Source organism: Schistocerca gregaria, chromosome 1, assembly GCF_023897955.1.
Source record: "Schistocerca gregaria isolate iqSchGreg1 chromosome 1, iqSchGreg1.2, whole genome shotgun sequence".
Classification (NCBI taxonomy): Eukaryota; Metazoa; Arthropoda; class Insecta; order Orthoptera; family Acrididae; genus Schistocerca; species Schistocerca gregaria.
The window spans coordinates 663810693-663818028 of record NC_064920.1 but is presented as its reverse complement, the minus strand read 5'-3'; the positions used below and the strand labels follow the sequence as shown (position 1 = coordinate 663818028).

The 7336-nt window shown below is 42.4% G+C and overlaps 1 pseudogene; it reads right to left on the bottom strand.

The window, feature by feature from the left end:
• Positions 1–4600: 4600 nt before the first annotated feature.
• On the bottom strand, positions 4601–4718 carry LOC126289420 (5S ribosomal RNA; annotated as a pseudogene).
• Positions 4719–7336: the final 2618 nt, after the last annotated feature.

The following is a 7336-nucleotide window of genomic DNA, read 5'->3' as shown; positions in this document are numbered from 1 at the left end:
TTGATATTGTCCACATGACCATTAATATACAACATGAACAACAAGGGTCCCAACACACTTTCCAGGGGCACACCCGACATTACCTCTACATCTGACGATGATCCTCCCTACCAAAAGTCCTCAATATAGTCACAAACTTCGTTTGATACCCCATACTTCTGACAATAAGCAGATACTTGGTACTGAGTCAAATGCTTTTTTTACTTGTCCAAAAGTTTTCAGTATGTCATGTGAGAAAAGTGTGGTTTGTGTTTCCCATGATCGAAGTTTTGGCAATCATGATTGTTTTGCCGGCCGTTGTGGCCGAGCGGTTCTAGGCCCTTCAGTTTTGAACCGCGCTGCTGCTACGGTCGCAGGTTCGAATCCTGCCTTGGGCATGGATGTGTGTGATGTCCTTACGTTAGTTAGGTTTAAGTAGTTATTAGTCTAGGGGACTGATGACCTCAGATGTTGTCCCATAGCGCTCAGAGCCATTTGAACCAACCATGATTGTTTGTACGAAGGTCATACTATTCGAGATACCTCTTTATACTTGAGGTCAGAATATATTCTGAGATTCTACAACAGATCGATGTCAGGGATATTTGACGGTACTTTTTTTGGATCAGGTCTACTACCCTTCTTGTAAATGGGTGTGACCTGTGCTTTATTTCAACTACCAGGCACAGTTTTTTGTTCAAGGGATGTACAAAGATTATAGTTAGAAGAGAGGCTAACTCAGCAGCAGTTCCTCAACAACACTGAAACTGAAACTTACCTCACTCATGTTTCCGGTATTACGAGGATTAAATCGGGACAATTCCCCTGGGTTTTCCTTTGTACAGGAACATTTGAAAAAGGAGTTCAGCATTTTTGCTTTTGCTTTGATACCCTAATTTTCAATTTCTGTCTCTTTCGCGAGCGACGGGAAGTTTTATACACAGACTGTATACCACGGAGGGTCTCTCCCATTACAAAGCGCTATGCTGGGTACGTATCTATCCAATGGATAGTCAACTATTCTTCTACACTTGCACCGCAGTTTTTCAACATGCTCCTGCCAAGTGCTGAAAGTTTCAAGTTCCTCATTGGGATATGATTCTACTGCTTTTTTATTATCTAGTATACTATATACTAGATACAAAATCAGTTACTTGTTTTAGTTATCCCTTGTCATTTGATACTCATTGTTGACATAACCGCGTCATCGTTACAGATACGATTTTCGATGTAGATATCCTCAAAGAGGGCAGATCTATTTGTTGCCATTATCTCTAATATACTCACATCACGAGTGAGGTCCCGAACTATTTGTTCTAGGTAATTTTCAGGTAAATCATTCAGTAATATTTCATAGGATGTCTTGTCGCGCCCACCTGTAACAATACGGTAATTTTCCCAATTTATTGTTGGATGATTAAAATCCCGACTGATGATTACAGTATGACTGGGGAACTTGAGTACAAGGAAACTAAGGTTTCCTGGTTTCCTATAAGGTTTTCGGTTACATCAGAAGGTGAGTCTGGTGGGCGTTAGAAGAGGCCAGTTACCATTTTGTGCCTACGGCTTACATTGAGTCCTGCCCAAACAACTCGCAAGCAGCTTCAGTCTCTATCTCGATGGATTTAAGTTCCTCGTCTACTGCGACAAGTACACCACCTCCCTTTACCATTAGCCTCCATTTACCGTTAGCCTATCCTTTCGTCGTACAATTAAAATTGCCCTAAGAATATTAGTGCCATCAATGTCAGGTTTCAAACAGCTTTCTGCATTTAGTATTATGTAAGATTTACTGCTCTTCAGAAGAGCTTCAAACTCTGGCACTTTGTTGCGGATGCTTCAGCAGTTTACCATAGAGATTTTAATGCTCTCGCCTTTGGCAGGCATTTATTTGGATCTTACACTAACACTTCTAATACAGCTTCCATTAACTGGACTGGATGAAGAGTCACATAATGTTAAAAAAGAAACAAGAAAAGTAGCTTGTGTGCACCCCACACGCAGTCGACTACTCAGGTAGCAGCCCTGATGTGTGGTACACACCTGAGCCATTTTGGTGGGAGCTACAGTTCTCACTCATATGCCGCAAGTCCAGGAAGTCACAGCCTGCCTTGTCACAGAACCTTCGAAGTCTCTGGTTCAGTCCTCCCATTCGACTCAGGGGGTCACGATCAGTTCTGGGGACAATGCTGCAAATTGTAAGTTTCGTTGAAACTCCGAGCACAAGGCCGGTCTTCTCAACATTATTTGCGAGTCGCTGTAATGATCCAAGTATGGCTTAGGAGATCAGACGACAGGCATCGTTTGTTACAACGTGTACCACAATCTGAAGTTCGTGCCGGAATAGCATGTTCTACATGATGAATGAACCCCCCAGGCTGTCCCTTGCTGCTCTTTCCTCAACGAGTAGGCCTACATTGTTCGTCGTACGAGTAAACTGCCGATTTCTACCCTTTTGCATTTGCCTTCTCTTGACGGAGGACAAAACAGGATTCCTCAAAAAGGATGAAGTGATTCTCACTGTCTCTTTTTCAGTTTCAGTGAAAGACTGCACCTCGAATTTGTTGGTTGGGAGGGTCGGGACGACACCATGAGTCCTCCCTGTTCCCTGTTGTTTACCATGCACAGGATTCCTAGACTGCCACTGACGCGCCAGTCAGTTGGACGAGTAGCGACAGATCCTGCACTGCCGGCAGAGCAGAAAGGATCCACAGGAGTGGATAATGTTTGAGGTACCACTGATACCACAGTTCGTACGTGATTATCGGGAGCATTTCCAAAACACCGATTCACAGCAGCTGCCAAACGTTTGGCAGTAGTCAGGGCGATTTCCAGCTGCTTTGAACGCCAGCCTACCTGCCGTTGAAGGCCTGAGACCCATTGGCGTTCTTGCAATATCACGTAACGCCATTGGCTACAGGGGTGACAGAAAGGGGAATTCCATGAAGAATGTCACTGCTCGAGCGCTTGATGCTGGCGTCATCCATTCCCGGAAAAGAGCCGATACTGATGTCATCAGTCCAGGAATGCTGATTTCTGCGAAATTCCTGTCCTAACCTGCAGTGCTCCTCTACTCACGACCCTAGGTGACCTGCGTTCTGCTATGCTCTGACCATAAAGGACGGTTCTGGTGTGTTTGTCACTCCTGCATACTACTGATGTTAATAGAAAGATGCTCTGTTTCCTTAAACGTGTCTCGCAGCTGCAACATTATATTATGATGAAACAAGAAAATGGCATGTCCACTACAGAAAAATGCTCCCTAGAGTCTTCACATGGATATCATGAAGATTAGGTTAGACAAGTGCGCTCTCTGCTCGGGACGGTAAAGCGTTCAGCACAATTAGGGCTGGAAAGTACAACATGTATCAAAACTAGATCCCTAATGAAATGAAATATGTAATTTGGCAATGGCGAACAACAGGACATTTCAAAAGCTATAGTTGTATTGGGGAAACTGTATAAATCAGATGGAAAAGTTTCACAGTAAGTTTCTGTTGCCGCTGAAACGTAGTATGGGACACTGCCATCGCGATAACGTGTCCTAAAGCGAGGGTAGAATGGATGCCACCCGTCCTCAGCGCATGGCTGCCATATCACCAGTTCCAGAAGCAATTCAAAGTGTGCTATGTGTTCAGCAGGAAAAATCACAAAATTTCAACTAATTCAGTGATTCGTCACTCTCGAACCTCTGAAATGATTGATATGGTTTCTTTCGTGTATATTGTACAGTCTATTATGCACAATTTCAACCCCTTTGCCTTCACTATCTACAGCTGCTAATGTGGTTTTAATTATATTATTGTAAATGCCACTTTTTAAGGCTTTCATTTGCCCATCTGAGGAGCAGGTTGCGCATTGGTCATATGTAGTAATTCACCATCCGCTCTTACCTCTTCCTGGAAATATTTTTTGGCGTTTAAATTTTAAGGAATATTAGCTCCAATAAACTAGGGATTCTGTCAGATTCCTTATTCCCAACTAGTCTTTCATTCTCGATGAAACGTAATGGGTTTTTACTTAACATATATAGTTTCTTCCTGCTGAACTTGTTGTGAGTAACTCAAAATCACTATGACGCTTAGTGAAATCGGTATTAGCTCACACTCCCTCTTCGTCTCTTTATTTTCTGCCTCCATCCATAATGCCTGACAGCCTTTTCAGAACTTCAGTTACTGATTTAAACAATACGAGAGAGACTGAACTCGTTACAACTGCCCTAATTTCAGCGGTCGTAGTTTCCGTGAACGGCCTTCCGTGCTTCAATAACTTTATGCTTAGCCATTGACATGCTGCTGTATACTAAACCTTTTCTTTTCTTTTAGATTTCGCGCAGCTAATATATACTCTAGACTACCGGTGGTTATGACAGACAAGTGCCTTAGCTATCACCTTGATATGTCCACACCCCTATTTAAACTCCCGAACAAGCCATGAAGGCCCAAAGGACCGACTGGCCGCCGTGTCATCCTCAGCCCACAGGCGTCACTGGATGGGGATAGGGATGGACATGTGGTCAGCACACCGCTCTCCCAGCCATGTCAGTTTCCAAGACCGGAGCCGCTACTTCTCAGTCAAGTAGCTCCTCAGTTTGGCTTTAAAAGTCTGAGTGCACCCCGCTTGCCAACAGCGCTCGGCAGACCAGATGGTCACCCATACAAGTGCTAGCCCAGCCCGACAGCGCTTAACTTCGGCGATCTGACGGGAACCGGTGTTACCACTGCGGCGAGACCGTTGACTCACACATATCCATTAGTTTTGTAGAAATAATTCAAAAGCCAAGATCGCTTAAATACTGTTTTGTGGATAACCGGTCTCAACACACTAAAGTTGCCATCATTGGATGTGAATGGCACCTTTCGTGTGTTGAAACCGGTTATCCAGTAAACAGTATTTAAGCGATCTTGGCTTTTGAATTATCTCTACAAAATACGCACTATGTGTTCACTCAAAACATTAGTTGTGTGTTGAGTCCTTCAGTTTTCTCACTGATATTGTTCATTTTGTTTGATTCTGGCGTTTAATCCATCCAACACCTCACTATTTCTAGCTACCATCTCAGTATTACTTTACAGATCGATTAACTTAACGCTGTTTGTCTCGATTTATCGGTCAATGCATACATACCTGTACTTTGCATCATCGGAACTAGTGTGCAGCACACGAGCAAATCTGTCCATAGTGTACAGCACACTGAGATAGACATGTTTTTGTACAGTGCCTTTTCAAATAATCTCACTGAAATTTCGTTTATATCAGCCCTTATTCAATTTTCTAGTTCAATCAACGACCAGAACGCCATACTGTGAGCTGCACCAGAAATCACCCCATATCGTAAGGAATTCATTGAATAACTTGTGGGTTCCTACATGTGCTTGGTAAACATGATGTAAATTCAGATTTTCCTGTTCAAAGGCAATAGTAAGGTTCGCGTCATCCTGGAACAACTGCTTCCGGACCCTTGAGGACGTGTGGCTCAGTCCGCAGCTCGTAGTCTAGTGGCTAGCGTTGCTGCCTCTGGATCACGGGGTCCCGGTTTCGATTCCCGGCCGAGTTGGGGATTTTCTCCGCTCGGGGACTCGGTGTTTGTGTTGTCTTCATCATTTCATCATCATTCATGAAAATGGCGAGACTAAACTGAGTAAAGATTGGGAATTTGTACGGGCGCCGATAACAACGCAGTTGCACGCCCCACAAACTAAACTTCATCATCATCATTACATCTGGCTCAAATAAAATATAGTGACTTGCATATGGTGACCAAATTAGAAATGTTTCCATATCTCATCCTGGTTTCTACTGCAACATCATGAGAGATGAATACATTGTTTGGCTTTACTTTCTCAGATGGTGCAAAATCGCTGCTCACAAGAAGAAATAATGAAAATAATCAGATCGTTTGGAAACAGAAGAGTACACGGTGAGGATGGAATTGTTGCAGAATTATGGGAATTGGCCCATAAGAATATACTATCAAAAATTCGCAGTATAATAAAAGTGTGGAAAACAGACGGAATCCCAAAAGAACGCTTTCATCTCGAGCAAATGTGGCCCATCCGACCAGCTAAATCACTCCAAGCGTGCCTGTTTGGATCTCTGTAGTGGCTTTAGGATAGGTAAAGGTTCCAGACAGGCAGTTCTGACTTGGCTCTTTATAATGGAAGCAATACTGATAAAAAAGAAAAACAAGATCCTCTCATAGGATTTGTCCATCAAATATATGTACCTGAAGGGCGTGCTTTTGAAATGTGCAAGAGCTTGGAAGTTTCACCCCTAGAAATTTCGAGGACATTCGAGAGTATGCGAGTACATACCAGAACATTCTAGAGTATTCGATACCGTTCGACAATATTCCAGAATGTTCTGGAATGTTCCACAGTACATATATATTACACAAGTGAATACATACCATATAAAGGAGCAATGTCGTTAGCAAAAACCCCGAAAAGTTCGTGGCCGATTTACTGCATATTTTTACACAATACTCCAATAAACCTTCGGACGTACATAGGCTACATATTTTAATATATATAGGATATAAATACATATTTAAATTTCTAATAGTATACAAAGACAAGTCGCTATTGGAAGTTGTTACCAAAATACTCGAAAAATTCTTGACCAATTTACTTCAGATTTTTACTCCACACTCTAATAAACGTTCGAATACACATAGGAAACATATTTATTTCATATATATTGTTTATAAGTGTTAGTAGTCTATATAAAGAGGCGAAGTTTCTGACCGACTTGCCTCAATTTTTTTGAACGACACCCTAATACACGTTTAAACAGAAGCAGGCAACATATTTTTTTGAATGTGTGTAGTATATACATAAACATACAGATTGTAAAGGGTGTAAGTGTAGATATGTCTGTTGGTGATTCAGGATCGGGTACTGGGCATTACAACAGAATTTACCCCATTTGTAGACTAATATTTGTGGATATTACATGTCGTATGTTTTTAGGTTGGTTTATACCTCCAAATACATGTAGCAAGAGAAAGGCAAGAATGCTTACTTCTTACTAGGCAGCAGGTCAGGTGTAGAAGTGTAGACGCAAAACGGTTAGTCTATACTGACAGGCAGAGCCCACTTAGTGGTGCAGTTACGAGACTGCAGAAAACATCAGGTCGTAAAAGCTTAAACGTGTTTGTGGGAAGACTGTTCGATGATGAGCAAAAGCGTCCAACACATTAGTGTGTGTACATATTAAGGTACCACTCTTATCTGCGCTTATACCCGTCACACCCTGTGCAGTCAATCAGTATGTATTATAAAAGTAAGGGTACAACGTGCGTGTCGCTAAAACTGAGAAACGAGGCATGTGGTGTGGTAGCTATCTGCCCCCAGCC